Source organism: Chaetura pelagica, unplaced genomic scaffold (assembly GCF_000747805.2).
Source record: "Chaetura pelagica isolate M959 unplaced genomic scaffold, ChaPel_1.0 scaffold171, whole genome shotgun sequence".
Lineage (NCBI taxonomy): Eukaryota > Metazoa > Chordata > Aves > Apodiformes > Apodidae > Chaetura > Chaetura pelagica.
Genome location: NW_009952066.1, coordinates 3899876 through 3916291, shown reverse-complemented (window position 1 = coordinate 3916291; position 16416 = coordinate 3899876).

Genomic DNA, 16416 nt, shown 5'->3' with positions numbered 1-16416 from the left:
ACACCTGGGGCTGCCCTGAGTTCCCCCTTCCTCCCAAGCCCACCAGAGCCTCGTCATCTGTGGGAGCCAAGAAACTGGTTGTGCCCGGGCACGTGCTCAGCCAGCCCGGCAGCCAGGAGAGCCACAGCAGGCAGAATTGGGGGGCACCACTGGATCCTCACTTCCAGCCCACACCAGCCTGGGCAACAACTTCCTCACCTGCATAAAAATCCATCAGTGGCACATATCCAAACCCTCCACGTTGTCACAACAAGGTTTACATTTGCACGCTGGAATTACTGTGTACTGGTAATTATTGTGTAATTGGTCATTTTTTTTCTGATTATTATTAAAGCTTTTACCCAAGTGTTATTTGCTTATTGCACAGATTAGCATATTTTGCATAGCTGGTGTCAAGTATTGCTATTGTAGGTTTATCAGCTATCACTTGCTGTCAGCTGAATAATTCTGTAAATGAGATTTGTATAAACTCTTCCATGTAAGTAAATGTACACACTAAAGTGTGACTCCACAAAAGCTACTCCCTTGCTTGGTAGGTAAGCCACGCATGCACGCCCATCTGACATTCAGGCCATAAACAGCCCTTGCCTCTAAACAGGGGATTGTAAAAAAATACAAAGCAGCCTACAGGAATGCAGGTAGTATTGTTCAAGTCTGCAGAAGAAAGTAAAGGAAACTGAGAAAGGCTATAGGCAAATAATCTTTAAAACAGAGAGAGAGAGAGTAGCTACTGAAACAATATATCTCCTCTTATTCTACAGTATTTCTAATACCAAAGATCCAAACTATGAGTTATACCACCCAAAACCAGGGTGATGAGTTTAGTGGGTCATTGCTCTAAGGCGTCTTCTAAGATCTTTGATTCCAACCACACAATAAAAGGATGAGTCCAGACCTCAGAATATTATGTTTTAAAAGAAAAAAATCTGTCAAGTTCCTAGCAAGTTTTCTTAAAAATAAGGATGCAAACATTTAAATATTTTATTTTTAAATGAAAGATAAGCCCTCCTTTGAATCCTAGTATTCCAGGAGCTAAAGTTTTAAAAAAAACAACCACCTACCCAATAAGAATGAACAAATCTATGAATAAATTTCCACACATTAGCAGACCAAGGACCACAAGGTTTTTCCCTTCGTTCCAGCAGCACTGACTGTTCAGCAGCAGCAAGCTTTAGGTTCTTCCCAGTAACACCACACAAAGCTTACGTGACCTTCATCACCATTTGCAAGGCAATTGCTTGAAAGAAAAATAGGAGGGTGAAGAGCAGAAATGTAATTGCAATGATGCCCATCTGGATGAGCTTCTGGGAGCTGAATACAGTGCATTTACCCACCAGCTCTGGAGCATGCTACGCAGCATCACTGGCTCTCAACAGAGCCTCAGCTAAGCCTGTCCAAACCCATAAATCTGCAAACTAACCCAAAAAAGGACACAAATCTCTAGGATTCACAGCAAGGATATTTTTTTTTCTTAAGACCATCTTAGGGTGTTTATTAAGGAAAGAACACATGTATTCCGCTGGTACTTTGAAAAAAGGCATCTGTTTGACACTATTTTCTCTCTTACTTTGCTCTTTAAGAGCTCAGCAATCACATTTGCTTCCTTGCCACACTCAAAGACCATGATCAATTAAGGACTGACTCAATTACAAAGAATGAGTGAAATGTGGTCTCAGATACCACATCGGTCCTTTTGTCCTCTGTTAATTTTGAGGGGGTTTAACCTTGTGAAAAAAAGCTACACAAATGGAAAGAAGAAATGGCTGACCATACCAGGGTAAAAAAAAAGTAATAATATATAGGGAGAGTAACTCATTTCACTACAATAAGACTCCCATGAATACCTCTATCAAAATATGGAAAGTTATAAACTGCAGATCAACTTCTACTTAACATGTGTGACTACTGAGTGACTGCTTTCCTGTCTAGCATTAAACTTTATTTTCATGTCACTGGACAAATTGAGAAGCTGTTGCAATAAGCGTATAAAATATGTACTTTTGTTACACTGACTCAAGAGATGAGGCAAGCAGCAGCATCCTAACTAATCTGATTTAGGGATGCTCCAAAAATACACAACTAACATCTGCCGAAAATTCAGACAAATCCTGGTAGAAGTTGGAGACATACAAGAGACTTAGCACTCTGTCACTGGCAGATGTCCCACTAACACATGCTGTTCACTTTTTGCTCTCTCCCTTTAAAAACAACAACAAAAACCACAACAAACAAACAAACCAAAAACCAAAAGTGTTTTCTTTACAAAATCTGGACTAACCCAAAATTTATTCTTGGTTCTACACCAAATGTTCATTCACATAATGGGTGGGAACAATTATGTGGTAAAAAATGGATTAAATAAATTTCCAGTGGCAAAGTATCAGTGCTGCTCTGAATAAAAATTACCCCATCTTCACTGAAAGGGTAATTAAACACTGGAATAGGTTGCATCACCATCTCTGGAAGTGTTTAAAAGACATACAGATGTGTTGATTAGGTGCATGGTTAAAGCATTGGACTTGGTAGAGTAAGGTTATTGGTTGGTCAAGTTAGGTTGTGGTTGGACTCGATCTTAAAGGTCTTTTCCAACTAGAACATTCTGTGATTCTGTAGTATCCAAGACACGACTCAGTAACCACCAGCTCTTACAGAATTTTTACTCTATGTTTTACTGCATGGCAACACTTTTAGTCAATGTACCTTAGCCATAAGTGCTGGCAACAGCAGACCAGCCCCATTAGAAAAAAATGCTGCAAAGACTGAGTGCAAGACTTTGTATAAACCTTCAGTAACAGGTTGTAATGCATTTTAAGCATGGAAATTAGTTGGATCCCAGACAAAACTGCAGAGCTTCCCTCCTTTTTCTCAACCACCATTTCAGTGACAGAGCACAGCACACTGAGCTTCCACCATATTTCAAACCTGGCTCAGCTTCCAACAGCTCAGTTAGGACCATGAAAATCATTATCAATCAATCATGAGAAACACCAGCATGGACTTTGATAGCTCCTTCCAGCAGGTATCTGGTTTGTTGTACCTTAGCTTCCTCACACTCCATAGTCCAGCAAGGGCACAGAGGTTACCTAGTACAATGCACAGGGGTATGCAGGTTTGGAATTACCTTCTAATATTTGCATTTAGATTCTGCAACATAAATACTGGCCCCAGAATGAGTGAAATTCAGAAGAGAAGCATGGTCCTCTCAGGTGAGACATCTATAGTAGCCAGGTCAGTGGGCACTGTATTTCTTCTTTGCAAAAATATTTTTGTGAGAGAGCAGTTTTCCAAGCTACAGCTTGCAATGCCCACAGTTTCAACAAGACTGCCAAGCTACTGCAACAGTAGTTTTGACAATTCTAGCACTCAATGTAATTTTATTCACTGATTGATCCATTTGGAGCCCTGACTTACTTCTCTAGGGACTGACTGTACTTTGACCTTCTCTTCTTTAATATCCTTCTGTCTCCTGCCTTTTTTTTTCTCTCCCTATGTAAGTGAATATACCTGAAGAGCAAGCCTTCTAGGCTGCTGACCTTGAAGAGGGTTTTTGCAAAACCATTTCACTTAAAAGACTAACAACCTAAAACCCAACCCTACCAAATAAAAAACTTGACACCTGATGACATCAGGGAAAAACTAACTGACATCTTCAAAATTCCCAGATGTCACCTGTCAGTGCTCTTCTGGACTCAAGTCAACACAGATGTGTATCTCTTCCTGTTTTACTTGCATGGGTCCAGACTGAACTAGAAGCCACTTTTATGAATGATCTACCAAGACTCACCTAGGAGTTCATTCAGTTAGACAAAAATAAATTTATTAAATTTCATCAAAACCAATATATATTGTAGAACAAAGCTATTTTCACTTCTGCCCTGTAAAATGCAAAACAGCTCTTTTCTTCTGGCTAAGGATGCTGTTGTGTAAAGAAGAACTGCATGGCTGGTGTGTAGGCTCGAGTTCACCACATTGTTCCTGTACACACTTAGATTACAATATTACATTAGAAAAACTCCTAATTAGACTTTAGAGGCAGGCTTCATACAACCAAACAAGTATACAAATTAATATATATTATAAATATACATACACACACACAAATGTACATACTCTATTAGCTAGTGTTTTTCTGTTGGTGCTATTTGCACACTTAATTATGTCACTAGTCACCTTAACATTTTCATGACTCTTTCTAACGCATACTGGGTTGCAGTCATCCAAGTCATACAGCTCCTATAGGAAAAATGTGGTTTATGGGATCACTGTCTCCAATGCACAGTTTAATAATGTTAAAAAGATACCAACAGAAAATTAATGACTCGATTTTTCATGAAGGGAGCATTACGTTTCCACTTAATGGGGCTTTAAGCAGTTATTCCTCTATTATTACTATATTACTGAAACTAATAATCAGTAGCCCATCGTATGATCCAATGGAGAATCCAAATTACTATTGGCACTAATGATAAATATCCTTAGAGGGGAAATATCTTTTGAATGCTGTGCCAGTTCTAATCTGACTGATTGTATTTCAGCCAGTGTAATGAAATGTCTTCTGGTGCTGTTTGAAAGAAAAGGATCAAACAAGACTTTTGTTACTTTTCTGTGTCAAAAGGAATATTTTCCGGCTCTGTAATTTCAACTCACTACAAAGTGGAAGCCTTCTAAGTGGTGCTGGGCTTCAATGTCTACATACCTGGTGTAAAAAACCCAGCTTGCTTACCCTGGTGCAACTGCACAAGCAGTTGTGAGCTATGTGTGCTACGGTGAATCATGGCTGGCTTTACTGCAGTACTCCTTCTTGCTAGGGGGCAAAGCAATCTGTTCTCAGCAAAATATAGGAAAGCTAGAAAGATTCAAGGAAGAAAACAGTGGTTTCACTTCTTTTGAAATACACATAGCAAATATGTCACATTTCTTCTGTGTTTCATCTGATGATTTGAAGGTGGATATATACATCACCTACACTCCATTGTGCATAATCCAACCATGAGTATTTGTCACATAAAGGCACAACATTTTCCTCCTCCTTTCCATTCCCTTGCAAACAGTGTAAGAAAAGCTGTCCTGAGAGTCTGAGGAAACAAGCCTTGCATCTCCCAAGAGTAGGCACAGCTTGGAGACCATGTGCCCAGGCTTCCCCACTGTCACTCTACTGCCTTGCCTCCATGGCACCTGCTTTGGTTCAGCCATGGTGCACACCAAACAGGGTTTGGTTTACTGTTCTAGCTGAGGATGTGGGTAAGAAATTATGCAGCTACCTTAGGAAAGGGGCAGACACCTATGGCCAGGGCTGCAGAAAAGCAGACACTCCTCCTCAGGGCAGAGGAAAAGCCAGGCAAGGGGAGTTTCTCAGACTGGCTGCATTCCCAAAAAAAATCAGAACCAGGCACTGCCACCTAAGTGACAAGTTCAGTTTACCATGTAATATCTGATACTCTATAATACTGATGACTGTTCATAGGGCCAGTGTAGTGAAGCCGAGCTAGTGAAACCAGCTGGTTTCAAATTACTTTAGCTGCTGAAGCTCACCAAAAAATTGAAGCCAAACTAATTTTCGTTTGAGAATGACCCCTTCCCTCTTCTAAATCAAACACAGCAACTCAGCACAGCAGGCCATGACCATGGCATAGCACAAATTTAAGACGGAATGTCACTTCTTTACTGACAATATTTTAGTTAATGCTACTTAAATTTATACTTGTTAAAATGTTAAGTATTCACAAATTACAATTAGAAGGATGTACAAAACCAATAGTTACGATAGTTAATCTGCTTCTAATAAGGTAAAATATTAGTGAGGGCAGTAAATGGATGACAATCTGTCAGCCACAACATAAAGGCAAAAAACTGGACAAAGAGACTATGCAAAATGGTTTATTGCCTTGCACACACACTTACAAAGGCCTAGCAGAAGGAAAAAATGCAAGGCAAAGCTCTTCCTTTATATGAATTCACAAAGATTTACCACCTAGTTTATCACATACAAAGCTTGAATCCCCACAGCCCAAATATTTTTCATTACAACATTACTAATATTTCCTCCAAATTTGCACCTTGTGTATGATGACTTAAAGATGCTTTTGAATAAAGTGACACCTCCCACTCTTTGTGAAATATTTACTTTCATATTACTTGTTTTAATGCAGCACATTTTCCCACATTGATATTTACAATTTTCCCATGACTGACTTCATCACAATAATCTAGTGCAATGGTTTGGCCCAACCTAACATTGTCTGGGATCCAGTCGTACAAAAATACAGAAAGCCTTTCCCCATATTGCTCACCCATTTTCAGATGGGCAGAGCTGTGCACACTAATAGTTGCAGTCACAGAAGGGCTTACATACTTGTGTAACAAATAACAAAACAGAAAGGTTTTCTTGAATAAAATGTGCTAGTTTCTGATCAAAGAGCTGGAGCTAACACCAGTGCCCTTAAATGGACACAAGAGACAAGTGCCATCACAGTGCTCTCCAAAAGTTGGCTTAAGAAGCAAAAAAAATCTTTTTCCTCCAATTTAAATCTGACTCCTTCCACTGACTTGACTGGGCTTTAAAGGAGGACCTGAAGCTCTCTGGAGACTAGAGAAGTGTGAAGAAAGATGGTGTTTATCATGCCTGAAAGGTAAAGTTAGAAACCTTCAAGAGGAAAAGAGACCCTCATTCAACAGATGGGTCATAGTCTTGCTTCATATTTTTCATTTTTAAAAACTAGCATTTTTTGTATCAGAATTTAAGAGAATCCCTGAGGCACTGGAGAAATTAGCCATTGTTCATTCTTTATTAAGTTATAAAAAGAAAAGAAAAAGATCCTTGTGGCCAATTCAGGATGCTTCAGCCAGGCTGTAAAGTGAAGGGTCCCCTGAGATATTCCTTTGTCTAACAGATCGTTTACTTTCTGTAGGCTTTTTCTTCACAGCCTGGAACAGGCAGCCCAGATCCCCTTTAATTCTTCTTGACTAAACTATAAGTCAGCCCTAGTTCCGTGACAGAGCCATGGAAAGTATAAATCATGGCAGGAAATGTGTGATAATTATCTGGCAATTTAGTTACTGGTTTAGATGCCAAGTTAGAACCCACTCCCCAGAGATCCCTTTGCCACTCACCATAAGCACATATTCCTACAGTAAAATCAAAGACTTTTAAATCTCACCAGAGCACCTGGAAAACTGCAAGCCATGTGAGATGACATGCAAACTGTTCAGGGACAAACAGCAAATGTTAAGTGATAGTTACAGCATCTGCCAGGGCTTGAAGGATGGTGGATTAGGGAGGATTCTCACTCTGTTGTTTCATTTGAGAGAAAGGATAGATGTTTAGAAATCATGGAAGCACCTGAGCAGAGTCTGGTAAGAAATGGGTCCCAGAGTGGAAAAAAAGGTGTTGGAATCATTAGCTCATCTGAAGTGCATCTATAACCAATGCACACAGGATGAGCAACAAACAGGGGGAGCCTGAAGCCATGATACACCAGAAAAACTATGACATAGTGGCTATCACAGAAAGGTGGTGGGATGCATCACACGACTGGAGTGCCACAGTCGATGGCTACAAGCTCTTCAGGAGGGATAGAAAGGGAAGGAGAGGGAGTGGAGTGGCCCTGTATGTTAGAGAATGCTATGAGAGCTTGGAAATCAAGTCTAGTCATGATGAGGTTGAGAGTGTTTGGATCAGGTTAAGTGCCAATAAAACTGATGTTGCTAGAGACCTCCCAGCCAAAGCAGTGAGGTGGATGAAGCTTTCTATCAGCAGTTGGGAGAAATCTCCCAGTCACTTGCTGTTGTTCTTGTGGGGGACTTTAACCTCCCAGACATTTGCTGGGAATACAACACAGCAGAAAGGGAACATTTGAAGAGGTTCCTGGAATGTGTGGAAGATAACTTCCTCACAGAGCTAGTAAGTGAGCCAACCAAGGAGGGTGCCCTCCTGGACCTGCTTCTGGTGAACAGGGAAGATCTTGTGGGGGAAGTAAAAGTTGGAGGCCATCTAGGGCATTAGATGATTGAGTTTTTGATCCTCGGAGAAACAAGGAGAGGGGTTAGTAAAACTGCCACCTTAGACTTCTGGAGGGTAAACTTTGACCTGCTCAGAAGACTGATTGACAAAGTCCCCTGGGAGGCTGCCTTGAAGGATAAAGGGGTCCAGGAAGGCTGGACATACTTCAAGAAGTTTTAAAGGCACACGAGCAGGCTGTCCCTGTGTGCTGAAAAACTAGTAAGCAGGGTAGGAGACCAGCCTGGCTAAAGGGACCTTTGGCTGGACCTTAGGAACAAAAAGAGGGTCTATGACCTTAGGAAGAGGGGACAAGTCACTCATGAAGTCTATAAAGATGAAGTGAACATATGCAGGGTGAAAATTAGGAGACCCAAAGCACAGCTAGAGTTCCAACTAGCTACAGGTGTTAGGGATAATATAAATGTTTCTGTAAGCTCATTAACAGCAAAAGGAGGATTAGGGAAAATCTCCATCCTTTATTGGATGCAAAGGAAATCTTAGTAACAAAGGATGAGGAAAAAGTTGAGGTGCTCAACACCTACTTTGCCTCAGTCTTTAGCAGTGGAACTAGCTGTTCCATGGATATACAGCCACATGAACTAGGAGACAGGGAGGAGATGCAGAATGAAGTAATCACAATTCAAGAGGAAGTGGTCAGAGACCTACTGCACCACTTAGACACACGCAAGTCTATGGGACCAGATGGGCTACATCCAAGGGTGCTGAAAGAGTTGACAGATGTGATCACCAGGCCACTTTCCATTATTTACCTGAAGTCCTGGCTAGCTTGGGAGGTCCCAATGGACTGGAGGGTAGCAAATGTAACACCCATCTATAAGAAAGGCAGAAAGGAGGATCTAGGAAACTACAGACCTGTCAGTCTGTCCTTGGTACCAGGGAAGGCCATGGAGCAGATCACCTTTTAGAAGACATATAGAGGATAACCAGGGGATCAGGCCCAGTCAGCATGGGTTTATGAAAAGCAGGTCCTGCCTTTCATAAACCTGATCTCCTTTTATAATCCAATGACCTCACTAATGGATGAGGAAAAGGCTGTGAATATTGTCTATCTGGACCTCCAAAAAGCATTTGACATGGCTCCCCATAGAACTCTCATAAAAAAACTGGCTTCTCATGACCTGGATGAGCACACGATCTGTTGGATCAAGCACTGGCGAGACAGTCGGGCCCAAAGAGTGGTGGTCAATGGAGTCAAATCCAGCTGGGGCCAGTCACAGGTGGTGTTCCTCAGGGCTCAGTGTTGGGACCATTTCTGTTTAACATCTTTATTGATGATCTTGATAAGGACATAGAGTGTATTATCAGTAAGTTTGCAGATGGCACCAAGCTAGGCAGGAGTGTTGATCTGCATGAAGATAGGGAGGCTCTACAGAGGGACCTGGATATTGGATCATTGAGCTGATGTTAATGGTCTGGGCTTCAACAAGGCCAAGTGCTGGGTCCTGCACTTGGGCCACAACAACCCCAGGCAACACTACAGGCTGGGGGAAGTGTGGCTGGAAAGTGTCTGGCAGAAAAGGACCTGGGGGTTCTGATTGACAAGCGGCTGAACATGAGCCAGCAGTGAGCCCAGGTGGCCAAGAAAGCCAATGGCATCCTGGCTTGTTTAGGAATAGTGTGACCAGCAGAAGTAGAGAGGTGATTGTCCCCCTGTACTCAGCACTGGTGAGGGCTCACCTGGAGTATTATGTCCCTCTGAGAGAGAGGATGAGATAAAACAACAAACCCTACCATGACTGATGCTCCTAGACTAACTACTACGCTGCTCCGGTACCGAGGAGTAAGGATTTTGGTAAAGCAGAACTAAAAAAGTTAAGATCACTGCCCTTCTGACAGAGGTGTGCCCATGGATGCTGGAAATAGCTTAGCTATGCACCTTACAACAAGTAAAATGACACATATTAAAATGAACAGAAAACAGAGCCAAGAGTTTGTCAGCTTTCCTGAAGCAGAGCAGTCCCCCAGTCATGTCACTCTACCCATGGCAAGACTCTCATCAGCAGGAAATAACCAGAAGATCCTGAAGAGAGTCAACTGACAGCACAAAAGACTGAAGCAGCTCTGAATTACAATAATAATAACAACAATAACACCATCACCAATAATAATCATCATCCCCCAAAACCCCAACTTTTAATCAAGAGTTCCACATATGTGCAGGATACTGGAAAGAATTCAAAACATTTTCTACACTTCCCATTACACCTTGAGGACACTTCTCATGCAGTCCTCAGAGCAGTGCAGCACAGCCATGTCACCTAACAGACTGGAAAATACTTCCTGCCAAAATCAGACATCAGCAGCCCTGGTGAGATTATTTTTCTCCATCTTACACCATATAGTCTCTGGTCCTAAAAGTTCAGATAGCAACTGCTAATTTTCTTTGCCATGCATCCTAGCAAGTCTCCGCCAGCAATGACTGTCTGATCAGAAAGGGAACCACTATTAATCAGAACAAAAGTATATCAGGCCAGCTGACAGCAAGGCAGGAAAAAAAGCAATGTCCCAAACACAAAATAACACAACAGCACATTTTACGTATTGCTTCATTTTTTAAAGTCCTTCTGCTCACTGACACTTAAGAATTTTCTCTAGCTTAAATTCTTATAACATGAGAATATGTCTTCAAATGTCAGGATCAAGTGGAACGTGGTCTATATAATTCCTTGTGCTGGGTTCAACTTGTAGTTTCTCTACTGTGGATGCAATTACAGCAATAAAGATTCCCTTTTCTGTATGCTAAAGTACATAAACCACTTTTGTAGTGGCGTAGCTGAACTCACACGAGGCAACAAAAACCAACTTCATCATATCCATGCTATATATTATTTTCACAAGCTTAATTTTGTAATCACAATACCAAAGAATAAACTGCAACCCTTTATTTTTTATTTTTTTTTAAAAACCACTTACATGGTTAGACAAAACCTCTCAAAGCAATTAACTATATGGGAAGTAACTGCATTATTAGCTTGTAAAAATACCTCCAAACACAATTATTTTCTACAGTAACTTCTCTTCCCTTGCTATTAGAGAGATGCGAAAGGGAGGAGCTGGACTTACACTGTTTCTGGATGTGGATAATCTCTTGTACCTCAAGCAAAACAAGCTGCAGAGAAGCAATTTGGAGGAAAATCAATCCTTCAGCTTCCTGTTTGAGGGCCAAATAAAACTAAATCTCATCTCAGGGGTAAAGTTTGCCAGACTTGGACATATTTCTGCTCAAAGCTAACTGGCTCACCCCCAGGTGCCTCCTCCTCTGCACCCATGTCCCTGCACACCATGGGGCTGGCACGGGCCATCACCCTCAACACTGCTCCTCTGCAGCTCCACAGGCAGAACACACTGGCTGCACAGCTACAGCTTTGCAGTAGGAACACAGGCTTTGACCTTGGGTTTGTAAAGCAGACAAAAAGCTTGGAGGTATATTCAAGCAAGAGGAAAATGTATAAACTGTCACACTGGGTGAGATGTTTTAAGGGTAACCTAGCATACCTCTGTAAATAGATTCATAGCTCCCCGCGTGCCTCCTGCCTAGAGAAGAGGTATCATGAGATGATGTTTGAGTCAGAACAGCTCAAGTACAGTTGAGTAACAGCTTAGGTATTTGATTACAAAATAGGGAACAGCTACAAAAAAAAGAAAACCAACAAAAGCCACAATGGAGATCAACCTGAAATTGAGATGCAATGCAGAGGCTGTGCAGATTTCCTACTCAGGGCTTGTCTCTTTAGGGAACTAACCTCAGCATATACTCCATCTTTCCAAAAGTAAACACAGAGAGCTGAACCCTTCCTGTGGCCTCTGTTTATTAGTTACATCCTACTTTTTGGAGTGAGTGCTCAGTCTGAGGAACCTTCCAAACATATCTGGGTCTCTGACGTTTCTCTTGCTCCTATCCAACTTGTCAAAGTGAGTGTATGCTGTCACTCTCTGTGCCAGACAAAATGCCAGGGACATATGGTCTGACCCGACCAAAACAAAACCACTTGGAAACTCTTTTGGATGCAAATGAATAATTTTCAACTTCTTTTCCTGCCTATGAGCCTTGGTTTCACCCAACATCTGTCTTTCCCACCAATGTAAATACCTCACTTAAGACTCACCTGGAAGCTGTAACCAGTTCTACTTAAATCTATTCTTGCACAAATGCTTTAAAGTTAATCCCTTCACTGTACCTTACAAAATGTATCCTCTAGGAGCCACTTACACACTCTTATAGACATACATACTGTTTATTGACTGTGCTGGTTTCAGTTTGTTGCTAGCCTTGCAGAAACTGAAAATGTGACAAAAACATGGATCTGAGACTGGGGCTACAAGGATTGAGCAAATCCCTCCCTTCCTCCACACACAGACAGGGTCAGGAGTAGTCAACACTAGAATGAATGCTTTTCCCAAGACACTAGAAAGAGAAATATTCCAATATCATTTTCTTCTTCTGTCTCTCTCAGTCCCTTCCTTATGTCTTTTCATAAAACCAAAGGAAATCCCCATGCAATGCCAGACCACTTTCTGGGCACCAAACACAACTTACTGGGCAATTGTCTCCCAGGTTTTCCTTTTTTGAAAATAATATCACTTGGGGATTTTGTTTGTGCATGTCCTCACACTGAAGTCTTTTTGATGTAGAGATATTCCTGTTCACTCTTCGAGGAGTGTTTTTTTTTCACTTAATTCACAGCCAATTAACTGAAGCTATTCAGTGTCTTTGAAAAGGCAAGTCAAAACTCTCCTAAGTATTTGTAATGGGCTACAAATATTTGTAGCCTGGCTTAACATGATCCCTAAGTTAAACTAGAAATGTTTTTAGTATATATTTTAAGTTTGCTCTAATTCACAGTTGATGGAGGTGTTTTCCTTTCCTGAAGAAGCTCAGCATTGGGTTGGATTGCCCTTCAGCTTTTTATACTGTGGTTTTCTGTAAAAACATCAGTAACAACTTCTGAAGTCCCAGCTGTTGGGCTTGTGTCTACACAGCTTCCTCGGAATAACTTTTCATTTTAAAAGTGCTGGAATTTAACTATAATGGATCCCATACCTACCCACAGGTAATTCTGAGGATCTGAAATACTACAATTAAAAAAAAACAACCCAACATTTGGTATCAGAGTAGAGCAAGACACAGGGAGCATTTTTCAGAGTACTCATAAAATGGAAAACAACCACATCAGTATTTTGTAATTTGTCTTATTTGATTATATGCACATTGTAGCAACTGATTTTGAACCCCCATCCCAATACTCTCTACAATAATGTCAAAGCATGAATATATGAAACCTCGTCTTTCACTAGAATTTAATTTATATTCATTCAGTCTATATGTATGTTTATTTACTTCTCAAGAGAGAGGCATAATGGATATTGCAGTAATTAACTTTCATCATGCTACAGACCAGAACTGCAATAAATTATTTCCCTATCCTGACATGATCAGAGCCTTTTGTCAAGAAAGTACTATAAAAAGGTTCACACCAATTTTTTGTCTTCTTTTTTAACCAATTCAAATTCTACCTCTTTGACCATAGCTAATGCATAAAGTAACTTCTTCAGGTTAAGCAGCATAATCAACAGCCTTCTTGAACGCAGAGACTGAAGAACAGCCAGTTAGTTAACTCTGGTTTCTTTAAGTGGGTGAGATCCATCTTACCCTTACTGCATCTTTATGTAGTAATTTAAAACTTCAGTAGCTAGTTTAAGATTGCTGTTTAAGTGTCTCCTCTCTCTATAAACACACATGCATATTCCTATCCACAGAAAGTAGCTGATGATATGCATCACAAACGAAGTAGTAAAGGATTTTCAGAGAACAAGGATCTACTCAGCTTTGCATATAATGGTTTCCTGGAATCTCAAAACTCTGATGTGTTATCAAATGAGGATTACTTGCAGTGACTGGCAAAGTAGAAATAAACAAATCTCTAGCTTTACGTTATAGCTCATGAAAAATGCAGCTATATTTAATTCAGTGTTTTGGTTGACCTACTGCTGCTTTTAGCTGGTAGAGTGACAGAAACACAGAATGATTAGACCAACCTGCTTAATGGATATAATCTAAGCATCTACACTTCCAGTTGTTTTGGGTTTTTAAAATTAAACCTGGAATGATGAGAGGATATGTTTGAAACATACAAATTATTGGTAAAACATCCATTTCAAGCCCAAATAATTTTCCCAACAAGAAATTATAATTTTTCCCCAATGTTTCTTTTACTCCTCAGGGCTGTTTAAGATTTCAATAATCTGTAGCTTTTAAAAGTGCCACCCACTTTAGCCAATAATGTCTTAAAATACATGACTGTTCAGAGTTCGCAATGTTTTTTTGCTAGCTCATCCAATGGATATAACCTATACCTAAATTTCTCACTTTCTGATGATCCAGGCTGTCTTTAGATACAGATATTATCAGAGCCTTAGAGTTCCATAAACAAGAGTAGGCACAAAACTGGGTGGGAGTGTTGATCTGCTTGAGGGGATGAAGGCACTGCCAAGGGAGTTGGACCTGGAGGTTGTAAGGAGGTGGGTGTTTGCCTCTTCTGCCCAGTGAATAATGACAGGACCAGAGGAAATGGTCTGAAGTTGAGGCAGGGGAGGTTCAGATTCAATATTAGAAAGAATTTCTATATTGAAAGAGTAGTCAGACACTGGAACAGCCTGCCCAGGGAGGTGGCTGAGTACCTCCATCCTTGGAGGTATTCAAGAAACATGTAGATATGGAACTTCAGGGCATGTCTAGTGGCTGAGATGGTAGGTAGGATATTGTGGGGTTTTTTGCAGGTGTTATTTGGTGGAGTGTGTGTGGTGTTTGTGTTTGTTTGGGGTTTTGTTGTGTGTGTGTGGGTTTCAGGTGGTGTGTTGTGTGGTGGGGCTTTTGGGGGTTTTGTTTTGGTTTTGTGATGATGGTTGGACTCAGAGGTGCCTTCCAACCATTACTATTCTGTGATTCTGTGTTCCTGCATTTTTGTTATTTTGTCTAAAGCTTTCTTTGCTACAGTCAGTAGCAAAGCCTTGAAAGTGACCTAGGTGTATCTCAGTATATAAAGTGAGAGCAGAGTCTGCAATCATATCACTAATAGCTAATAAAAACCTTTGTATCACAATTCTGCCATAATATGGGTCAAAAAAAAAGTGCAAAGGTAAAACCATTTCCAACTGCAGGGAAAACATCACAAGTAGCTTCTTCCCACAGAAGTTCCTGCTGTAACTAAATGTTAATATCCTTCCAAGGAACCTACTAACACCTCCTTAAACAAGTGGCAAAATTCAGATTAAATACTTTCCAGTCCTGGAATTTCATTACTGTTCACATTTAGCTTCAACTAATTTGCCTTCCATAATCTATCATACAGATTTTGTCAATACTTGCACATCTCCCACATTGAGATACATTCTAATAACTCCTGGTAGCTTATGTGGAATACACAGGTTGTCATCAGGACTAGGAAAACCTAGTGAATGTGTCAGTTTGACAGATACACCTGTGTTGATAAACTCATATTATTCGTATTATATTCAATTTAACAGAATCGCCAAATAAAACTGATGTCTAGGTAAAATAAATAAATAAATCACATGCCTGCAACATGCTACTTATTATTCTGCTAATTTCAGAAACTCAGATAAAAACTGTCCATTATAACAATAAACAAAAAAGCCAAGCTTCTGTTTGCAATGCTTAGTTTTGCTCCTAATAATTACAAGCAACTGCCCTGCAAATATTTTAAATTTCATTAATAAATACTTTTGAAGATACAATACAGGAACTCAAGCAAGGAGGAAAATCCTATGGTCCATTTGTTTTTGTAAAAACCATCTGTTTGCAGATGGGGAGGAGTATTGGTATAACTTCTGTTCTGATCAGGCATGAAGTAAGTCAGCATTTAATTCTTGGCTTTATTTACTGAGCTGCTGAATAAATACAAGGAAACATCTACAGCTGAAACATGTTGCAGATCTGCTCCACAAGAAGTGATTTACAGCAAATTATGTATGACTTGTGTGACCAACACAGCAGCCTGCCATCAGCTCTGTGACACTGCTCCTCTTGCCTTCCACCTTTCCAACCCCACAGCATTGCAACCTTTGGAAATAAACACTAAGCATCTGGTAAGACACCCTCTGGTACAGTATTCAGTGACCACACTGTAGGATTTTTGGTGCACAGACACACACTGCACTACCCCATAGTGGCTGTCGTTGTAGATGAGAAAGCGGCAGACACGCAGTGGCTTATTCATGGGGTTGCACAGGTAGACCCACATACCTTCTCCTCACACAGAAATAGACACACATATCCTGGAATTCAGCACATTAAGGGTTTATTTTGGCAATATGCAAGGAATCTGGTGACGAGTATGGAAGGTTCACTAATATTAGTATGGGATAGTCTGAAAACA